General features: G+C 38.8%; 1 pseudogene; it reads left to right on the forward strand.

Annotated features, from left to right (window-relative positions):
* The first annotated feature begins 21,639 nt into the window (after positions 1–21,639).
* On the forward strand, positions 21,640–23,097 carry LOC114883553 (annotated as a pseudogene).
* The last annotated feature ends 773 nt before the right edge of the window (positions 23,098–23,870 follow it).

Consider the following 23,870-nt stretch of genomic DNA (forward strand, 5'->3'; position numbering starts at 1 on the left):
ATGGTTAGGTTCACTGGTGCTGGATGCAAACAGATCCTGTTTTGAATCCTGGTCTTGCCACTTACTCTGTGTGAGTGTAGAGAAATTGCTTCTTAGTGTTTTCTCATTTGCTTGACTATGGCTATTGTGAGCTTTAAGTGAGAACCTGTCTGTACCAGAAAACCAACAAGCGTGGTGACAACTTGTCTTCTGACAATTATGAATCTTGATGCTCTTTTGACATAAGATTATACCTGGTAATACATCTGACATTAATCTCTAATTACTACCTTTCTGGTTCAAGAGAGAATTCAGAAGAGCTCAGTTAAATATCTTAAAGGTAGGGTTTAAATTGTATGTATGTGGTTCTGGTCCTCTCTTTTTTCTGCCTTCTAAAATTCTTGGGGTCTGCAGTGGGCCTCAGTGACTGACACTGGAGACTTTCAGATGGACCCTGCATTTGTTGAGTAGATAAATTCATTAATATTGCCACTGTACTATCAGTCAACAATAAAGCCTTGATGACCCATCTAATCTCCAAGACATATTCCAAGTATCCATATTCAGTCTTTGTTCCTGACCAACTACGGGGACTTTTATTTTAAAATATTCTCTGTCATTGCAACCAGCTTCTGTTTTCTGGGACACAACCCCCTCCCCAAAGCTTGCATTGGTGCTTTGAGGAATTATTTATGTTCTCCCCAATTTCCCACGAAATAAGAAAAATGTACATCATAATTATCTATTATTCCTTTTTCCCAAAATGTAGCAGTATTTTTTTGCACTTTGGACAAAAAGGCATTGCTAAACTTCTTTTTCCTTGTAATTATGGAAAGCAGTAAAAACCTTACAGAGAGTAAATAGGATTTGTTTTCTCAACAGTGGCTGTTACTCAGAGTTAATGACATTTCATCATTATCACTGCATTTGTAATACGGTGCTTGACGGTTGGTGTTCAGTTAACAACGGAAAATACCAGGTGTGAATAAAGTCAGTAAAAAGAAGATATTCACTATGAGGAAGCTAATTATTTAACAAAAATGTGTTTCACGTCTAATAGGATTTCTTGGCAATCTCAATGCAAGGACCATTTTGGAGTTTATATCAGGAAAAGAGACCACATTATGAGAGACAAAATAAGTAAACACGTTATCTGGTCATTCTTTGATGTTTAGGTTATTTATATCCTGCCAGGTTCTTAAAATGACTTAAGGTATCTTACAAAGATCCATATATGGTAGCAAGATAAAATAAATTGAAAATGAAAATGAAAAATGAAGCAAAGGAAAAACTAAAGATAGGAAGGTACAGTGGAGCCTGGAATTACCTTAGTACAAAAAGACAAGCTGTGAAATCCTACTTGCCAGGGAAGGCCCCGAAAGTTGGCTTAAAGCTTCCTGTTGGCCAGTGTTAAAGGGAAATGTGATCTACCTTGCAGTTCACAGTATTAGTAATATAGTGAGACATTCCTCCCATGGATATTTATAGAGAGGGCATTTTGAAATCTAGTTAACAACATCCTCAGCAACAAGATAAGAAAACACAATTTAAAAAATTGTGACAAAATACACATAACATAGAATTTATCATTTTAACCATTTTAAAATGTACAATTCCGTGACATTAAGTACATTCACATTGTTGTGCAGCCATCACAACTATCTAGTTCCAGAATTTTTCATAAAATGAAAACCCCATACCCACTGAGTAGTCACTTGGCAACCACCAATCTCCTGTCTGTCTTAACAACGTTCCTATAGTAAGCATGATAAACACTTTTATAACCCTATGCATTATAATGCCACAGGTAGAAGTGGGTGACAACATACTGTTTTTCATATTTATGTTTGTCTTCTATAATTTTGACTTTCTAGAAAAAAAGAAAACTGACTTGACAGAAGAGAGGTTAGATAGCCTCCCTCACCTCTGAAACCACCAGGAAGAATACCTGGAGAGGACTTGTTCCACCTAATTGGTTGGGTTGGAAGAACTTCTACAGAGAGACATTCACCAGGATACTAAAGAGGTTAGTTTGGAGGAGGAGAAAGGCTTGGATCAAGTTTGTTGAAGAGTGACTTATAGCCAAGAATTACCTAACTGTCTTAGCATTTATCACAACCCTAAGGGTCAATTGAATTCCTCCTGTTGGAGGCTAATCTAGCATGAGGGAGAGAGGGAAGCCACATTTGTTGCCCTGAAGGAAAAAGAAGTAAAGATTTGGGAAGCTGGAGGTGAAACAAGTATGATTCAGCCCATTGAGCTAAATTCTAGATAAGCAAGGTTTTGGGGAAGGGAGATGGGATAGATGGGATTAGTAACCTTTAAAATCATTGTGGGACTCAATTTGTAGATTGGATTCCTTAATTTCTGCTTCTAATGTGCTATGAAGAAAGACTGGTTGATTTTGCCTTGCTCCAGTATTTAATTCAAGTTTTGAATAATAAGTGGGCATATGAGTATGAAAAACAACATGAGTCAAGATATGCAGGCATTGCATTTTGGGCTGCACTCAGAATCATCTTTGATTCTTTCTCCTTGCTTCTTTTCAGCCACACATCCAGTCATTTGACGAGTTCTGCTTACTTGATGTCTTCAGTGTTTTTCTTACAACTCTCTTCCATTCTTAGGGTCATGACCCTCATTCAGGACCTTATTAGCCTCTTTTGTCTGGATGACTACTATAGTTTTCGAACTGGTCTTACATCTGTTAAGCTCTTGACCATTTAATTCATTTTTCAAACTGTTGCAAGAATAAATGTCCTAAAAGGCTATTTAGATCAGTACACTCATATCACTCTTTTCTTCAATATAAGAAATAAATATATGATAATGATGTCATCACGATTAGCAGAGAAAAAAGGATTATTCAAAAAGTTGAGCTCAGGCATGAGTATTAATGAAATAATAAAAGCACTCGGAGAAGATATAGGTGAATATTTTTCTGATTGAAGGATAGGTAAGAGACTAATGGGAGAAACCACAGAGAAAAAAAATGATTGACTTGACAACATAAAAATTTTAATTCTCTAGGTCAAAAATATAAATGAAAAGATATGCACGAAGCTGGTCAGAATGCATAATGAATATGAGAGATCCCTGCTTTTTTTTTTTTTTCTTTGCGGTACGCGCGCCCCTCACTGTTGTGGCCTCTCCCGTTGCGGAGCACAGGCTCCGGATGCGCTGGCTCAGCGGCCATGGCTCACGGGCCCAGCCGCTCAGCGGCTTGTGGGATCTTCCCGAACCGCGGTACGAACCCGTGTCCCCTGCATCGGCAGGCGGACTCTCAACCACTGCGCCACCAGGGAAGCCCCCTGCTTTTTTATTCTCTAGTTCCAGTCACACTTACCTTGTGGCAGTTACTAGAAACAGTCAGACACCTTTGCATGTGTTGTTCCTTCTGCATGGAATGCTCTTCCTGAACATCCTCCCGTGACTGGTGCTTCCTAGTTCTTTAGGTCTAGGTCAAATATTCTCTTCTTAGAAAGGTCTTCCCTGTTAACCTTCTGTATAGTAACTAGCCCTCATTGTCTCACCCTTTATGACCTTGACTCTGTCACATTACTTGTTTCGTGTTCTTCATAGCTATCATCACTGATGGAAATCATCTTATTTGTTAGTGTTCTCATTTGTTGTCCTCTAGAATGCAAGCTGCATGAATGTCTGGATCTCATCTGTCTTGGTCAGCAGCAGCTAGACTTCTTTTTGAAACAGAATAGGTACTCAATAAGTGTTTGTTGAATGAATAAATATGTCTATATGTAGATAAAAAGATTGGAAGGATATGTAACAAAATACAGTAACGGGGTTATTTTTAGGTAGAATTTTGTAGATGATTAATTTTTTCTTTTTTTTAACTTTTCTGTCTTTCCCAAATTTTCTAAAATGAGTGTGCATTACTTTGATTGTCAGAATTATAACTAAATAGTATTTAATAGAAGTCATATTTTATTAAACAACAGCAGCTATAATGTTAGATCATTAATCTCCATTAGCATTGACAAAAGATGATAAACTATGCAGACTATAAAGAACAAATTTCCTAGAAACAAAAGTGTCAGCTTGCATCCTCTTAAAGTATTCACACATTTAACACATCGAGTTAGCATAACTGAATAATGAGGAAATCATGCCAAAAAGTACCATCCAAATTGGATCTTCTTTTAAGATTCTAAAATAAAACTCTTTAAATAAGAAGAAAAATAATTTAAAAAAAAACAAGTACCACTTCCTAGTTTCAAAAAATAATTGTCAGGGGTTTAGTCTCCCTGAATCTACCAGACATTAAAAAGGGCAGTTGAGGAAAAGACCTGAATATAAAACAGTTTGAAAAATAGCACAGTGGAACTATCTACATTGCCATCTGCAGAGATACTATAACTCTGGAAAGGTCTGTTATAGTCTTTTACCCATTCTGAGCAATTCTTTGTCATTTATTAACATTGTTTAAACTGATCAGTTTAACATGGGGAAAAAAGCATCAGTTTTTTTTTCTCCAGAATGCAAATTTTTTTGGCCATGAGTGAGACTTGGTCGGGTTTTTTTATATAAAGTGATTATACTTTAAATGACCTCAAATGGTCAAGTTGTTAGGAGCAAAAGTAAAGCAAGATATAGCAGTCCTGTGTTTCATTTATTCACTCACTCATGAAATCTTTATTCAGCACCTAATATGAATCAGGCACTGTTGGGTATTGGGAATGTGATAGTGAGTAAGACATATGATACTTGTCCTCAAGGAGCTTACCTTCTAGTGGAGGGAACACAAGTAAACCACATAGATACCAATTGTGATAAGTTTTGGAGGAGTAATAGTTCCATAAATAATAAAAGGGTAAGGAGCAATAGACAGATATAGAAATAGGGAAGACTTCTTCAAGGAGATGACATTTAGGCTGGGACCTAAAAGGATGAAAAGGAGTTTGCTACGTGAAAAGCCAAAAGGTGTTCATTCCCAGTTCAGAGATGTCTAGGAAATGTCAGAATCCTGCATGATCAAGCAAAGTGAGCAGTCGAAACGTGAGATGAAGTTGGAAATGTAGATAGAGGCCAGGTCACATTGGATATTGTAGTTTTTAATTTTAAATACCGTAGGAAGCCACTAAAGTATTTTAATCAGGGAAGTGACAGGATTTAAAATACCATAGGAAGCCAGTAAAGTATTTTAATGGGGAAATGACAGAATCCAATTTTAAATGATCATTCTTGCTATTACGAGGAGATTGAGTTTTAAAGGGACAGAAGTAAAAGCAGGAGGACTAGTCAGGAGACTACTGTAGTCATCCAGAAGAAAGGCTAGGGTTGGACCATAGTATTAGCAGTGGAGATGGAGAGAAGTGGATAGATGTAGGATATATTTTGGAAGTATACTCAATTGGAATGCTGCGGGATTGGATACAAGAATTTAGAAAAAAATCAGGTTGAGTCCCAAGCTCTGGCTTGATCTTCTGGGGGCAAAGCATAGGATGAGAAGATTGGCAGAGAAACAGAGCTTTTTGTGAGTGTGGTGGGGAGTTAAGATTTCTAATTTTGGTACTTTAAAATGAAGATGGCTTAAAAAATATTCAAGTGAAGATACTGATTAAGCAGTGAAGATACCAATTCAAATGGTCAAACAAAATCTTGGAATTTTCAGTAATATTTTGTCACAGACACTGTTAACCCTTCACCCATATTCTCTTGGATCCCTTTATGGTTTTTTGAGTATAATGGCCCCAGTGTACTTTCCCTCCCAACAGCCAGCACTTGGATCCATTTGTTGGAGGGCTGCCCTAAGGCTGCTGGAACCTGCTTTGCCTGGCCAGATGGAGAGCAGGGAGTGCCTTCAGGGGTCAGATGGGGGCAGCCTTAACCAATAATTAAGCCATGCGGAACTATAAATATTCCATCTCTATTTCTTTGAATTGGGATGACTACACTGTCTCTAGAATTCCCCCATAGCTGGAGCTCACTGCAGGACTTTCCTTGATATGGTAGCCTTGCTTGGCTTCCTTTGCTCTCTGATCCCACTTCTCCACTCTTCTACCAGTTTTCCTTGAGAAATTCCCTAATAAAATACTTACCCACATATCCTCATCTCATAGTCTCCCTCTGGAGAGCATAACTTAACTGAACATCGACCTGGTCTATCATTGTCCAGCCTCACTGTGAAACAAAAACCATGGTGCTCAAACACGGTCTGAGTCATTTATGACATATTCAAAGTGGTTTTCTTTGCTTTATTTGGTTTCCATTAAATGAAAAAATACATTTAAATGTGTATGAAAAATTGATCGTATTCATTATATACCTCAAATACATTTTCTTAATTTTTCCTGAAATGGAGCAAATTAAGGAAAGCAGAAGTGGAAGAATAACTAATGTATTTTAATAGTAAACATTTCTGCAATTATGCATACCTCTCTAGTTTACTTGGTTGAATTTCACATATTTATCGTTACTTTAGATTTGGGCTTTATTTAAGCAAATAATTCATTTCTCACTCTTCAACTTATTTAGAAGCTGAGTTCTGATGTGTTCTAAGCCATTCGGGATGCTGTTAAAGTTGGCAGGTGCCATGCCAAGAGGAAAGGCTGCCTTGGCTCTGTTGATGATGTCATCATCGCTGTGGTCAGTCAGTCTTAAAACCTTGACATCAACTCTCCTTCTAGTCAGTCACTGAGTCCCATTCTTTATATAATGACATCTCTGCCATATTTGTCTTTTTACCTCTCCCAACTGGCTCCACCCTATTTCAAGCCCATACCTCTTAGCCAGACTTTCATAGTAGCCTTCAAATCAATTCCCCTTCATTCAATCATTTCTCTTTCCCATCTCACCTATACTGGAGGTCGGAAGGGGCTGAATATTCTTCCGTATCTCACTTCCCAGGTCAAAGACCTTCACAAACTCCCCACTGTCAGCAGAGTAGAATCACTTCCCACACCAGTCAAAGCCCTGGATCAACTTATGTATTGACTGAGTTGTTGGACCAGGTGCCCTCTGAGTTTCCTTCTGTATTAGTTTCCTATCCCTGCTGTAACAAATTACCACAAACATTGTGGCTTAAAACAACACACATTTATTTTCTTATAGTTCTGGAGGTCAGAAGTTTGAAATGGTTTCATTGGGCTAAAATCAAGGTGGTGGCAGGGCTACATTTCTTCTGAAGTTTCCAGGGGAAAATCCATTTTCTTGACTTTTCTAGCTTTTAGAGGCCACCTGCATTCCTTGAACTGTGGTTCCTTTCTCTATCTTCAAAGCCAGAAATGTCAGACTAAGTCCTTCTCATGTTACCATCTCTCTGGTTTTCCTTCTTTTGCTTCCTCCAGGCTGACTCATATGCTGACATCACGTAATCTCACTTACCCTTTCCTCCAGGTTAGGTTAAGGGGAGGCTCCAAGAGGAGATGCAATGGTGAGCTTTGGGTTTTTATTTTTCTCTCTTCCTTCCTGCTGGGTATCTGTGGATTGGGTGTCACTCCTCTTCCAAATGCCAGCTCTTGTGATGTGGCCATCTCCATACTGCTTTCCTCTCTGGGTTCTGGTAACCACTCTCTTCTCATGTCCCTTCAGGCCTAGGATACTAATGGTTCCTGGTTATAGCTGAGTGTGAACAACTCATCCTGGGTTTGCCTGGTACTTTCCAGGTTTTAGCACTAAAAGTCCTGAATCCTGGGAAACTCTCAGTTTCCCACTGGGGCAGTCGGCTGCCCTACTTTTAGTAGACTAAATCCTGCCCACTCCTTTGAAAATGATTTTTTTTCATTATATTCTCAAGTTTCCAGTTTGAATGTATCATGAGTTTCCTGCTGGGACCCTGATAAAGCCGTGTTTGACATGTAAGGTATTTGGAATTTATCCTTGACTTCTTCACTTTAGAAAGACTACTCTGGCTGTAATATGGAGAACCAAATGAGAGAGGTTAGGGTGGATGCAGGGAGACAGAAAGTTGTCAGAGTAGCCAATAAGGTGTCGTCATGCCTGCACTAAGGCAATGGGAATGAAGAGGGAGAGGGTGGTGGTGGGGGAACTGAGAAATATAAGTAAGGCAGGTATATCAGGGTAAAGCAATTAACTGGATGTGGGGGAACAGAGGTAGGGAAGAGACAAGGACGACATCCAGCCGGTTGCTGGGACACTTGGATGGACTGTGGTGCCGCTCACTGAGATAAGAAACACCAGGGAAGGGTTAAGGCTGATTGCGAAGACTAGACTATGAGTGTAAAGCTTCTCTCTGTGCAGCTTTTATTTTCACCTTATTAAACAAGTCTCTGTTAGGGATTTTGTTCAATTAAAACCTTATGAATTTGTTAATGTCCTGAGTTTGCATGTGATAGAAAGTGAACATAACTGTCATTATTAGTGCTATAAAAGCCAGCAAAACCTACTCTTTCTGGAGAAGCTTTCACCACTTTGTGAGTTTCTGGAGGTCTATCTAGCAGATTAGCCTGTACTTGATGAGGGTAAATGTGAAAGACCAAAGTTGGAGTGGGCCCTCCCTTTGAAATCAAAAGACTTTAGACAGAATCTTATGAGGAAGGAAGATTCCATGAGAGAATGAATCTGAGTGAGCTGCTGAAATTCTCCCTTCAGCAGTCTGGCTAAGCAAGCAGTGAATAGAAACTTTTGAATTGGTGTGTGACCTATGAGCATGTGTAACAAATGACTTTGTACATCTTGGAAACATTTGGAATGCTTGAGTGTCTGTGTGTGACATTTAAATGTGAGGAACACTTGAGTAAGTCTCAGAGTTAGCTGGAGTCAATAAATGCTTTAATCAATATGCCGTGGCATTTATAACTAGTACTGCAATTCCTCCTAAATCTCTAGGTGATTGTGTCCTGTAACACACCACTTCCATGCTTTTGTTCACATGGTCCCAGCTGCTGCCAATCTCATCTGGAAGCAATTTCTTTTTACTCTGCATTTTCATGGTATTCAATTTGTATATTCCTTACAGTGTACATCATGTCTTGCCTTTTGTGATGGAGGCAATTTGTATGCATACCTTTTCCCCCAGAAGATGTAATAACTGTCAGACTCTGAGCCCACAGAGATTCCTCATGAATTCCTGGGAGCCTGTCTCTGAGTGGCTCATAAATTCCCATTGGCTATTATTGAAGTCTTCTCTGTAGCTTCTGGTGTCTGATCTCCATTCCACCACCTGGAAATCTTGGTATCCTACTTCTCTTGCTCTGACCCAGCTACTCCTAGTAGGCCTGTTGATTCCAAAGAGGGCCATTATACTCTCTCTGCCTTTTATAACCCTCTTTGGATGTTTGGAATATAAGGCTTGTATCCTTGAGCCAGCTGGGAAGGTAATCTATAGTCCTCCACAGTACCTTACCTCCAGTAGTTCTTTCCAAGTCTGGTATCCCACATCCCATGAATGATTTCCAGATAAGTGTCTTGCATTCTCCTGTTTTTTTTTTTCAGTTTTTTCTTAATTGTGATAAAATACACATAATTTAAAATCGATCATCTGAACCATTTTGGGTGTACAGTTCAGTGGTATTAAATATGTTCATATTCAACTATCATGACCATCCATCTCCAGAACTCTTTTCATCTTGCAAAACTGAAACACTGTACCTGTTAAACAAAAACTCCCTATTCCCCCACCCTCACCAGCCTCTGACAACCACCATTCTACTCTCTGTCTCTATGTATTTGACTACTATAAACACATAAATTGAATCATATAGTGTTTATATTCTTATGACTGGCTTATTTCACTTAGCACAATGTCCTTGAAGTTTATCCATGTTGTAGCATGTGTCGGAATTTCCTTTCTTTTTAAGGCCGAGTGATATTCCATTGTATGTATATATCATATTTTGTTTATCCAGTCATCCATCAGTGGACAAGTGGGTTACTTCCATGTTTCAGCTATTGTGAATAATACTGCTATGAATATGGTATATCCTTACATTCTCTCTTATTTTAGGTTTGTTTCTTTTTCCTAAGAGACTAGATTTATTCTATTTCGATCTCTGTCAATAAGACTCAGAAGAGGATTTGTATGTAAGTGATTGATTAAGGAAGTACTCCCAGGAGACTTAATAAGGCACTGGGGGAAGTAAAACTGGGAAGAGGACAAAGCCGTCCCTGTGTGCAATTTTAGGGAGCCCCACAGAAGGTAGCATCAGCTCAATCCCCCAGGAGAACTTTTGGAATGTAAATTATGCTTTGGTGCTTTTACTCAAAACAAGAGCCCTGAGTTTCATACTCCTATACCCTCGGTCATCCTCTTTGGGGATGTAAACTCCCAGGCACTTCTGGCTTTCTGTGTGCTTGGGCAGAGTGGCTCCAGCAGTCCCAGGGAAGTTCTCCAAATTAACATTGCAAGTCTGGGCTGTTGGAAGCAAAAGCACACCAGAGCTTTTTGGGAAAGGGGCACGCAGAGAGAGCAGAGGAGTCTGGGAGGATCAGGGTAGAGCACCAGCAATGTCCACTTGAGCTTCTCACTGGGAGTTTATGTTCCAGTGTCTTGGGCACAAACCATCATTTACAATGCCCTTTCCGTAGCCTTTCCAGGAAGCCCCTTGAGCATTCATAAAAATATGACTCCTAGTCACCTTCTCCAGTATACATTTCTGAGAGCATTTCTGAACATCACTACGTAAGCCGTTCGAGAATAGCAATTATGTATTTTCAGTTCCGAGAATCCAACCTCTTGACAGCGCACCCTGAATTCAAATGAATTTCTGCTTTTCTAGGCATAGGATCAACTAATTCAATAGCACATGAGGGAAGCCCCAAACAAAAGCAAAATTAGGAAGAAAAATTAGCCCACGTGTGCTTACTGGACTGAAGGTCTATTTCATGCGTTGTATTTCTCGCTTTGAAACCAGGCATTAAGGAAAACAACCTTCTTGGGGACTCCAGGCACATTCTGCTTCACATGGGTGAGATCTCCTTGAGCAAATGATCTGGTCATACTTGGGACTTTTCTTGATATTCAGAACTGGGAAACCGCAGATCTGATTTTCTAAAGCACTCCTTAGAGGTCCATTATTATCTTTGGAAGCCTGCTCCCATTGAAATTTGTTTTGAAGGTTGTTCACAAAGTTATAAGACTGATTTTCCTCTTACCAGCTGTGGAAGGAAAACATTTTGGGACAATATGGCAGACAAGGACATAATTAATGTTACTTTACAAACTCATATATATAACCTTGATTATATGAATACACATTTATACTAGTGTTCATGTTCCAGTGACTTCCTGTTGCTGGTAGTGCTGCATGGAGGGGAAGGTGTTATTAAAATCCACAAATTCATCTCTCCCACCGTGAACATAACTTTTAATTTGACACTCATAAAAGTCATCAACTATAACCATAACCACCATTTTAAAGATAGAGGAAGTGAGGGCTTCCCTGGTGGCGCAGTGGTTGAGAGTCTGCCTGCAGATGCAGGGGATACGGGTTCGTGCCCCGGTCCGGGAAGATCCCACATGCCGCGGAGCGGCTGGGCCCGTAAGCCATGGCCGCTGAGCCTGCGCACCCAGAGCCTGTGCTCCGCAACGGGAGAGGCCACAACAGTGAGAGGCCCGCGTACCGCAAAAAAAGAAAAAAAAGAAAAAAAAAAAGAGGAAGTGAGACAGAGAAAGTTAATGGCATTTCACTGAAGTTATATTAATACAGTGGTAGATCTTTCCATGATCTAAAACTTATTCATTTTCAGTCAAAGATAAATTTCTTTCATGGGACATGACTATTATTGATTAACAGTATGGTTTAACTTTCCTCAAAAATGTGTCTCCTTTCTAGCCTCTGTGCTTTCTATTTGCCATATAAATTTTAGTTAATCCAAATGTGTTTTGAAACTCAGTGGTGAGACTGTGCTTTGTGCCATTGGAGCCTAAGGATCTTTGACTTTTGTAGTTCAGGATATGGAAATAGAATTGCACTGAGTGAAGTTTAAATCAGATTTAGAGTCAACCATTAACTGATTTCTCTGTGCCTTGATCTCATCCATCTTCCAGGTATTATTCGACTTAATCCATACAACACTCTTATGAGAAGAGGTTATTGATCCCAATTTTACAATTGAATATAATAGTTGATCTTGAATACGGTTATAATATATAATCCTTTTATCGCAGTATTCAGCAACATCATTTTCCTAAGTCCCATGATCATGTGGAATTTCTCATTTAAGAACCACATAACTGGTACTTATTGATACTTTGTCAAAATGGGTAAAAAAGATTAAGAAAAGTGATGACCTGATACTAAAAACAGTCCTTAAATATTATGAATATTACAAGCGGTATCTATAGGATTGGGACATTTCTAAACATATATTTTGGAGAATAAGAGAAGGTAGGAATAAGTAGAGATTATGGGAAAAGATATCAGACTGTGTAAGGGCTTCCTAGTTAGCTCTTGCCAATGTAACTGAAGTTACTAATGGAATGTAAAAACAGTGTAACTGTGATATTAAACAAGCACAGTGCATGGCATATAATAATAAATCAGCTGTATTTTAGAGTCCTAGTGTATCTTATGAAGAGAATTCTCACTGGGTGAAAACCCTCGTAGGACCCATTGCTTTTCTAGTTACCCTTTGGTAATAACATAATCCTAAGGTCAGTTTAAGACATAAAACACAGTTCAACAATTAAAATATCTAGTCTGCTATCATGCTAAAAACCTCATACTTTAATCTTGAAGTAGTAAAATGTCATACTTCAACCTTGATTTAAAGTTGAGACTTTTCTTCCTCCACAATTAGGTATTTTTAAAGCAGAAAAACTGTAGTTGGGGAAGAGAATCTTGTGCTGTTTCTTTCTTTCCCCACCTAGCACATGTGCTTCTATTTTGCTAACCTTAGCTTCTGAGCACTGCAGATTGGACCACGAGGAGGGACGTGAGATTGGAGAAGCAGTAAAGTTTTTAACTAACTGAATGACACTGTCCTGGTGATCTAGCATCTGCATCACATAATATGGGCCTAAAGTTGACTCTTAACTCTCATGGGCACCTTCATGGCTTCTTTCATGGCTTATCTTCCCCTACTGCAAGAAATTTCTCCCCTGTAATTCCCATGCGGAGGGCAAATGCATGGCTGATAGCTTACTTTTTTGATACCTAGGCATCTGGCAATACCTGGATCTTCTATAAGCCAAGTTTCAGCAAAGGTAGCCACATTAATTATTTTGAGCAGTAACATGTTTAATATAGGGAATTATTGCTTTAAAAATTGTTGCAAGCGTTGAGAGAGAAGATTCTAGCTTGAACGTTTAGGAATGACCATCAGAAAAATAAAGAACTGACTCACCAGAAGAGCTACTACCTCTGATATCACTACTGGAGCTATGGAGGAATTCAGAACCAACTGCTGCCATTGAGTACTGAAAAGGCCTTTAGGAGCACAGGGAACTAGAACGTGGACATTGTAGCCTTGACCATGGGTCAGCTAACCAAAGCATAACATCAGTGCTGCCACTTCAGCCACCTCTACAACTACTCATTAACAAGGGAACTGGAGAATGGACACTGCTGCAGAGAAAACTCATATTCCCATGACTGTGCTTGCTAGCTGAAACAGCCAAATAACATATAGGAAAATAGATTCTGCTTTACTCATGCCTTCCAAGTCTCAAACAAGTGTTTCTAATCATCAGAAACACATTTATATACAGAAATGTAGCTCTAAGGGAGTCTGGGAGGTGATTTTAGCTTTCTGATTTTCCTAACGTGTGTGTCTTTGTGTGTGTGTGTGTGTGTGTATTAGTTTTTCCCCAGCTTTATTAGGTATAACTAACAAGTAAAAATTGATATTTTGATATACATATACACTGTGAAATGACCACAATCAAACTAATTAACATATCCATCACCTCACATAATTACCCCCCTTTTTCTTTTTTGGTGTGATGAGAACACTTGAGATCTATTTTTTTTTTAGCAGATTTCAAGTATACAATACATTAACTATAGTGACCATGCTGAACATTAGGTTTCCAAAACTTATTTATTTCATAACTGAAAGTTTGTATCCTTTGATCAATATTTCCCCTTTCCCTCATGCCCAGCCTCTGGTAACCACTATTTCTACTCACTGAAAACAATAAAATATTGATGAAAGAAACTGAAGAAGATACAAAAAATGGAGAGATATCCTATGTTCATGGATTGGAAGAATTAATATTGTTAAAGTGTCCAGTATACCCAAAGTGATCTACAGATTCAGTGCAATTCCTATAAAAATTCCGATGGCATTTTCCACAGAAATAGAAAAAACAATCCTAAAATTCGTATAGAACCACAAAAAACCCTGACTAGCTAAAGAAGTCTTGAGCAAGAAAAACAAAGCTGGAGACATCACATATCCTGATTTCCAATTATATTACAAAGCTATAGTAATCAAAAGAGGTTGGTATTGGTATAGATACAGCAAAAATATTTAATGATGAAAGAATTGATGCATACCCCCTAAGAATGGAAAAAGAGAAAGAATGTTAATTCTTACAACTCCTAGTCAGTATTGTACTCCGGGTTCCAGTCAGTTTAATACGGTAAGACAAATAAAAAGCATGCAGATTGGAAAGAAGAAAATAAAAATGTCTTTATTTTACAACCTGATTGTTAGTGTAGACAATCCCTCAAAATCTTAACAAAAAAAAAAAAGCTACTAGAACTATTTTTATTGAAGTATAGTTGATTTACAATGTTATATTAGTTTCAGGTGTACAGCATAGTGATTCAGAATTTTTATAAGTTATATTCCATTCAAAGTTATTATAAAGTGGCTATAATTCCTTGTGCTATATAATATATCCTCGTTACTTATCTATTTTATACATATCAGATTGTATCTCTTAATCCCATGCTCCTATATTGCCCCTGCCTACTTCCCTCTCCCCACTGGTAACCATTACTTTATTTTCTGTATCTGTGTTTCTGTTTCTATTTTGCTATATATGTTCATTTGTTTTATTTTTTAGATTCCAGGTAGAAGCAATATCATACAGTATTTGTCTTTCTCTGTCTGACTTACTTCACTAAGCATAATATTTTCTATGTCCATCCACATTGCTGCAAATGGCAGAATTTTATTTTTTTTAATGGATGAGTAATTTTCCATTGTGTATGTACACTACATCTTTTTAATCCAGTCATCTACTTTTTTAAATTGAAGTATTTACAATGTTGTGTTAGTTTCTGGTGTACAGCAAAGTGATTCAGTTACATATTTATAATATATATATAATATATATATATAATTTTAGATATTTTTTCCATTATAGCTTATTACAAGTTATTGAATATAGTTCCCTGTGCTATATATAGGACCTTGTTGTTTATCTATTTTATATATAGTAGTTCATATCTTCTAATCTCAAACTCCTAATTTATCCCTTCCTCACCCCTCCCCCACCCCTTTCCCCTTTGATAACCATAAGTTTGTTTTCTATGTTAGTATTTCTGTTTTGTAAATAAATTAATTTCTATCATGTTTTATTTTCCACATATAAGTGATATCATATGGTATTTGTCTTTTTCTGTCTGACTTACTTCACTTAGTATAATAATCTTTCAGTGCATCCATGTTGCTGCAGATGGCATTATTTCATTCTTTTTTATGACTGGGTAGTATTCCATTGTATATATATACACCACATCTTCTTCATCCATTCATCTGCTGATGGACACTTAGGTTGCTTCCATGTCTTGGCTATTATAAATTGTACTGCTATGAACACTGGAGTGCATGTATCTGTTTGAACTAAAGTGTTCGTCTTTTCTGGATACATGCCCAGGAGTGGAATTGCTGGATCATATGGCAACTCTATTTTCAGTTTTTTAAGGACCTCCATACTGTTCTCCATCGTGGTTGCACCAATTTACATTCCCCCCAATAGTGTAGGAGGGTTCCCTTTTCTCCACACCCTCTCCAGTATTTTTTATTTGTAGACCTTTTAATGATGGCCATTCTGACCAGTATGAGGTGATACCTCATTGTAGATGTGATTTGCATTTCTCTAATAATTTGTAATGTTGAGCATCTTTTCATGTGTTTTTTGGCCATCTGTATGTCTTCTTTGGAGCAATGTCCATTTACATCTTCTGCCCTTTGATTGGTTCTTTTGGGTTTTTGTTATTGAATTGTGTGAGTTGTTTGTATGTTTTGGAAATTAAGCCTTTGTTGGTTGCATCATTTGCAAATATTTTCTTCCAGTCAGTAGGTTGTCTTTTCATTTTGTTTATGGGTTCCTTTGCTGTGCAGAAACTTATAAGTTTTATTAGGTCCCCTTTGTTTCTTTTTGTTTTTTTTCTATTGCCTTGGGAGACTGACCTAAGAAAACATTGGTATGATTTATGTCAGAGAATGTTTTGCCTGTGTTCTCTTCTAGGAATTTTATGGTGTCATGTCTTATATTTAAGTTTTTAAGCTATTTTGAGTTTATTTTTGTGTATGGTGTGAGAGAGTGTTCTAACTTCATTGATTTACATACGGCTGTCCAGCTTTCCCAACACCATTCCAGTCATCTGTTGATAGGCACTTGTGTTGCTTCCATGTCTTGGTTATTGTAAATAGGGCTGCTGTGAACATTGGGATGCATGTACCTTATCAAATTAGTGTTTTCTTTTTTTTTCCAGATATATATCAAGAGTGGAATTGCTGGATCCTATGGAAGTTATATTTTTAGTTTTTTGAGGGACCTCCATATTGTTTCCCATAGTGGCTGCACCAATTTACATTCCCAGCAACAGTGTACAAGGGTTCCCTTTTCTCTACATCCTTGCCAACGTGCGCTATTTGTAGACTTTTTGATGTTAGCCACTGTGACATGTGTTAAGTGATATATCTTTGTTGTTCTGATTTTCATTCCTCTAATAATTAGCAATGTTGAGCATCTTTTAGTGTACCTGTTAGCCATCTGTATGCCTTCTTTGGAAAAATGTCTATTCATTTTTTGATTGGGTTGTTTGTTTTTTGAATTGAGCTGTATGGGTTGTTTATGTATTTTGGATATTAACATCTTGTTGGTCATATCATTTGAAAATATTTTTTCCCATTCAGTAGGTTGTCTTTTTGTTTTGTTGATGGTTTCCTTTGCTGTGCAGAAGCTTTTAAATTTAATTAGGTCCTATTTGTTTACTTTTGCTTTTATTTCTTTTGCCTTAGGAAATAGATGCAAAAAATATTGCTATGGCTTATGTCAAAGAGTGTTCTGCTTACGTTCTCTTCCCATTTTATGGTTTCAGGTCTTACATGTAGGTCTTTAATTCATTTTTAGTTCATTTTTGTATATGGTATGAGGAAATAATCTAATCTCATTGTATTACATGTGGCTGTCCAGTTTTCCCAGCACCAGTTATTGAAGAGACTGTCTTTTCTCCATTGTATATTCTTGCCTCCTTTGTTGTAGATTAATTGACCTTAAGTGCATGTGTTTATTTCTGGGCTCTTTATTTTGTTGCATTGATCTATGTATCAGTACCATGCTGTTTTGATTACTGTAGCTTTGTAGTGTAGTCTGAGGTCAGGGAGGGTGGTACCTCCAGCTTTGTTCTTTTTTCTGAAGACTGCTTAAGCAATTCAGGGTCTTTTGTGGTTCCATATAAATTTTAGGATTATTTGTTCTAGTTTTGTGAAAAATGTCATGGGTATTTTGATAGGGATTTTTATTAAATCTGTAGATTGCTTTGGGTAGTATGGCCATTCTAACAATACTAAATCTTCCAGTCCAAGAGTATGGCCATTTTAACAATAGTAATTCTTCTAATCCAAGAGTACAGCATATCTTTCCATTTCTATGTACCATCTTCACTTTCCTTCATCAGTGTATTGTGAGCAGAGTATGAGTGCCTACTTCCCTACCCATTTGCCAATACTGAGTATTAGATTTTTAAGAATTTAAAAATAAAATTTTAAATAAATAAATTATCTTAATAAATTATAATAAATTATTTAAATTTATAATAAATTGTAATAAATTATTTATAAATTGTAAATTATTATAAATAAATTTATAATAATATAATACAATATAATTATATATAATTATATAAATAATTTATAAATTTATAATAGTTTAAATTATTTAATAAATTATTTAAAATAAATTATTTAAATAAAAATAAATTTTTAAGAATTTTGATTTTGTTCTCAAATTGTCCTCCAGAAATAACATAATCCATAATCCAGAAATAACATAATTATCTTGTGAGCAGAGTATGAGTGCCTACTTCCCTACCCATTTGCCAATACTGAGTATTAGATTTTTAGTACCCATTTGCCAATACTGAGCATTAGATTTTTTTCAATCTTTGCAATTTAACATGCGAAAAGTGGCATTTAATTTTTAAAATAAATTTTATTTTTAAATAATTTTTAAAAAATTAATTAATTTTTGGCTGTGTTGGGTTTTTGTTGCTGTGCATGGGCTTTCTCTAGCTGTGGTAAGCGGGGGCTACTTTTCATTGTGGTGCACGGGCTTATCATTGCGGTGACTTATCTTGTTGTGGGGCACGGGCTCTAGGCGCCCAGGCTTCAGTAGCTGTGGCACACGGGCTCAGTTGTCATGGCTCATGGGCTCTAGAGCGCAGGGTCAGTAATTGTGGCGCACAGGTTTAGTTGCTCTGCGGCATGCAGGATCTTCCCAGACCAGGGCTCAAACGCATGTCCCCTGCACTGACAGGAGGATTCTTAACCACTGTGCCACCAGGGAAGTCCCAATCTTATGCTTTTTATACCCAAATGTTACATGTTCTTCAAAGAAACCCTAGAAATTCAGATAAGAGATGAAATTAAGAAAATAAAAGCACCCATAATCCTGTACCTAGAAAAAGTTATGGTGTATATTTATATTCTAAGCTTTATTAAAAGGTGGTATGTATTTGGTCATATTTAAAATGATTTTCAGATTTCAGTAGCTCTAAATCCTGCCCTTTATCTGCCTATATATGAAGTGATTTCTCTCCCTAAACATTTCTAAGAATCCCCAAGATTACTTACACATGTAAAATAGCTGTTTCTCAACTGTGTCACTTACCTTCTGGGATTCTCTGACAGAAGGAAAATGTATTCTTATAGGAAATCAAAGCTTCTGATGCGAGCACTTTGCTTTCCTTTTATTACCATGTTCATTGGTCTCATTTGTCCCTAAGCAGTGCCCAGAAACCTGCTGTTGCTCTTCTGCTCTTGGATTATTTACCTCACTGAATGCCTCTCACCAGACCTCTGACCCCTGACTGCCTTGCCACCTTGGGTTGTTAGCATTGTGCCACCTCCTCCAATCTTGTGAATCTGGGCTGCCGTGGATTGCTGTCCTCATTGTTGTGCTTCTCTAGCTGGTACCAGTCTCTCTTGCTTCACCAAACCTGTTGTCCCTTGATTTTCATTGCTCACCTCTCTCACCAGCCAGGAGGACAATGCCTTCACCTTCTTTTCTTGTGTTCAACTCTTTTCAGAGTGGCGTCCCCATAGCAGAGTTGTTTAGATGTCCAGTACATAACTTTTATTTCTACCACAGCCCTTTCCTTTCTAGGGGTTTTGGGCTCTCTGGGCTTGGGGGAAGGCTGGGGAAACTAATGGGAGTGAGGTCAGGTCTTTCTGCCCTTCCTTCCATTGCCCCTTCTAATTCCTAGGACCTGCTGCTATTTCTGGTGCAAGGTGCCAGATTTCCTCTTTCATGTTGATATATTCTTTGGACCTCCACGTTCTTTCTTATGTTGAGTCTGGCCTGGCTTTTCTCAGGTCTTCTCTCCTCACAGATCCTCTCATTTATGTCTACATATCTGATGCCCAATTTTAGACAGAGTTTCAGTTGTTTTCTGTGGGTCCAAAGAGCAAGGGACCTCTTTAAGGTGCCTAAACATTCCATGAAGGTTAAGCAGTTTTCCAGTATTCTTTGACAGTCTTACTCAACAAGTGGTTTGAGAAATTCTGAGATCTAGAGAAAGTGTCCCAAGGAGTTCATGGTATCAAAAGCAATAATGGTGCCTGCTTACATTTATATTAAAGATCAGCAGATAAAATAATTGTTTAAAAAATATCCCTTTAAAAGTGGACATATAGTTCTTCAATATGTAGTTAGTGCACAACGTGGAGATCAAATGAGTGTGCTTGTGACTCAGTCACTTAGCCAGACACAGTGAATTGAATATCAACCACCAGCCATTGCTGGACTTGGCCATCACACAGCTGTAAATTATTTTTATTCATAATTATAAAATTATTATTAAGGCTAGACAATTATTTGAGACCATGACATAAGGAACACAGAAACTGCTATATATCAAGTTAATGAAGAATATAAAATATTAATTCTCAGATTTTCTTCAATATGAACATCACCAAATCTGTAAGCTGCATCCATTAGATCAAAATTCTCATGTAGCACATTAGGAGATATAAGAATAATTTAAAAATTATTATTTAAATGGAGAATGTTAGAAGACTTTTCATGTGTGGGAATAAAGACTTTTTAACCACATGTGTTACAATTAGGAGAGTGTGCATAAATAGATAAATGAAACAAAATATGAAAATACTAATTGTATTTTTTTGCATGTAAAATATAAGAATATCAGACATCCATAATAAAATAGTTTTTAATTTATTTTATGCTATAATTCATAGTTAAATTTAAATTTTATTATACTCTTGGCTCCCAAGTATCAATATAGTATACTTTAAAAATGATACTTTTTCTTACATAATTAGTCGACATTAACTGGCATGTAAAAAGTCAAAACTTGTTTTTGTACATAGTGGGTATATATTATATGTAAATGTACAATTGTTGAAGATTGCATTTAAATGGAATTTATAATACATTTTTAACCTAAAATCATGTCATTATAACATGCAGTACAAAAAAATGGCAGACCCATTAACAAATATCCAAGGGATTGAAGACATTCTATCTCTGTACTGTTCAGTGTGGTAGCAACCAGCTGCATGCAGCTATTACAATTTAAATTATTTAAAATGAAATAAAATTAAAAATTTAGTTTCCTATTTACACTAGCCACATCCCAATTGCTCAAATAGTGCATGTGACTGGTGGCTATCATATTGGATGGTGCAGTTGTATGACATTTGCATCATTGTTCACAGAAAATTCTATCTGACAGTGTCGATCTATATTATTGTGAAAGGGATTTGTTAGCTAAAATAGTAGGAAAGGCTGCTCTATGTGTTAAAGTTATTCTTGCTAATGTCTTTTTCATGATTATAAGTATTTAGAGAGTAGAATTTATGCCTAACCAGGACTGGTCCATGCTGGACACTAAATACATACAAATACACTTATTGTATCCCAGTACCAATAATGAAGACAACAACAGACAGTGAGCCACAGCCACTGCCCGCCTCTGCAGGAGACCCTCCAACACTAGCAGTAGGGCACAGTGACGTGCACACAGTAGGCGACCAATAAACGCCTACACGAAGGAGTGACGACTTAGCAAGAAGAAAGCCACCTTCTACCACGCCTGCCTTCCCCAAGAACTACATTTCCCGGTACGCTTGGCGCCACGTGCTCTTGTGAAGTATAAAGAGAGGCAATTACTTCCTACTGCCCCTATCCGCCTTCGCCTGGCGGTGCCACAGTGTTTCCTGGGAAAGGTAGTTGTAGTGTTGGTGGTCAAGCCCCAGCAAAGAGCGCGCAAACTAAACTTCCCAGCAAGCAGCGCGCCGGCCTGGGAAGAGGGGAAGATGGCGGACGCCAAAGATGGTGTTTTGTGGCCTGCGGGAGCCTCCCGTGCCCCAATTTCATTCAGCTTCAATCGCACGTCTGCCCGGAGATGGCTGGAGGGAGACGCGGCTCCGGAGAAGGATTTCTTGAAGACCGAGAAATGGAGGGAGCTACAGAGTGTGCAGCCCTCAGAAGCCCCCAAGGAACTTGTCATCCCTTTGATCCAGAATGGCCATCTTAGGCAGCCACCGACCCAGGCCCCTGGGCCATCCACACATACTGAGGTCTTGGTGGATGGGATGCTGTCCCAGGCTGTGAAGGAGCTCATTGAGGAATCCACGAAGTCTCTGGAGGAGAGAGAGAATGCGGGTGTCGACCCCACGCTCGCTATCCCCATGATCCAGAAAGGATGCACCCGCGACGGGGAAGGGGCAGACAGCGAACCCCGGGCTGAGACAGTGCCGGAGGAGGCTGATTATGAGGCAGTCCCTGTAGAGGCCTATGGGCTGGCCATGCTGCAGGGCATGGGCTGGAAACCTGGCGAGGGCATCGGCCGTACCTTCAATCAAGTGGTGAAGCCCCGTGTCAGCTCACTGAGGCCCAAGGGGTTAGGGCTGGGCACCAACCTGACTGAGGTCCAGGCCCTGGCCCCCACCGGCCCCCACCACCTGCTGAGGCCAGATGAGGAGCAAAAGAAGGATAAGGAAGACCAGCCTCAGGGACTGGTGCCTGGAGGAGCTGTGGTGGTTCTTTCTGGCCCTCACCGAGGCCTCTATGGGAAGATGGAAGGCCTCGACCCTGACAATGCTCGGGCCATGGTCCGTCTGGCTGTGGGGAGCCGCATGGTGACTGTTAGTGAGTACTGCCTGCAGCCTGTCTCCCAGCAGGAATTTGACAAGAACTCCTTGGATCTGAGCCAGGTGAGCAAAACTTCCCCAAGGCAACAGAATGGAGCAACCTCGTCTTGGAAGGCCCTTCAGGATCAGGACCTCCATGTCTGGCAGGACTCAGCCAGGAAGCGGAAACACCATCCAGACTGGTGGGACCCTGAGCATCTCAGATGGAGACAGGATGGGCCTGCAGCCAAGATTGAGAAAGCAGCTCCCAGGAGTCAGCACTGGCTGCACAGGGACCTGCGTGTGCGGTTTGTGGACAAGCTGCACAAGGGTGGCAAGTATTACAACACCAAGATGACAATCAAAGATGTCCTGAGCCCGGATACCTGTGTGTGTCTGACAGATGAAGACCAGGTCCTGGAAGGCCTGAGGGAGGGCATGCTGGAGACCCTAGTCCCCAAGGTCCTGGGCAACCGGGTGATGGTGGTGCTGGGGCCATGGGCTGGAAGGGTGGGCCGTCTGCTGGACCGCGACAGAGAGCAGAGCCGGGCACTTGTGCAGCTGCAGAGAGAGAATCGGGTGGTGGAGCTTCACTATGATGCCATCTGCCAGTACGTGGGCCCCAGCGACTCGGAGGACTGACCTGTGGACACACTTCCATCACCCAGGTTGTTACCAATCCCATACAGTGTGAAAAGCCTGCCTTCACGAAGGTGGTGGTGGGGTCCTGGTTCCTCCCTCCACTTGCAGTGCAGCCCTGGGACAGGATGGACCAGAAGGGAGGCTAGAAACAAACCCAGTATTTACCAGAACTTAGTATATAATAAAAACCAGTTCAAATGCTTTGTAAAAAAAAAAAAAATACAACAACAGCAGAAAGAGTAATGTCACCATATATTTTGATACACTTTATGTTGTATGAAGTGCTTTTGTGTAAATGTTCTCATTTGAGTTTAAAAACAGTTTCAGGAAGTTGGCAGTGATTATTACTCCCATTTTACAGTTGAGAAGTCTGAAATTCAGGGAAGTGAATGGACTTTTCTAGATGATAACAGCAATAATATTAACAGATGTTTTTTGATCATAAATTTTAAATGGTTGTTAATAGCTAATGTCTATTGACAGTTAATATTATTAGCTATTGATATCAATAGATAATGTTTCTTGGCCCCTCAATGAATTATGTAATTTAATTATCAGAAACCTCTGATTAGGTACTACTTTTACATTTTCCTATTTTACAGATGAGGAAACTAGGGCTTGGGGGAGTTAGGCACCTAGCTCAAAAGTCTGGGATTTGAACTCAGGTAGTCTTTTATGCTTGTATGTTGGGTTAGATTCATACTCTGGCTTTTCCTCTTCTCTAGCTTTGGCCTTTGAGATCTAAAACAACATGAGCCCACTTGGTAACTTGG

The sequence above is a fragment of the Monodon monoceros genome, unplaced genomic scaffold (assembly GCF_005190385.1).
Source record: "Monodon monoceros isolate NGI ecotype Baffin Bay Population unplaced genomic scaffold, NGI_Narwhal_1 Super_Scaffold_5, whole genome shotgun sequence".
NCBI lineage: Eukaryota > Metazoa > Chordata > Mammalia > Artiodactyla > Monodontidae > Monodon > Monodon monoceros.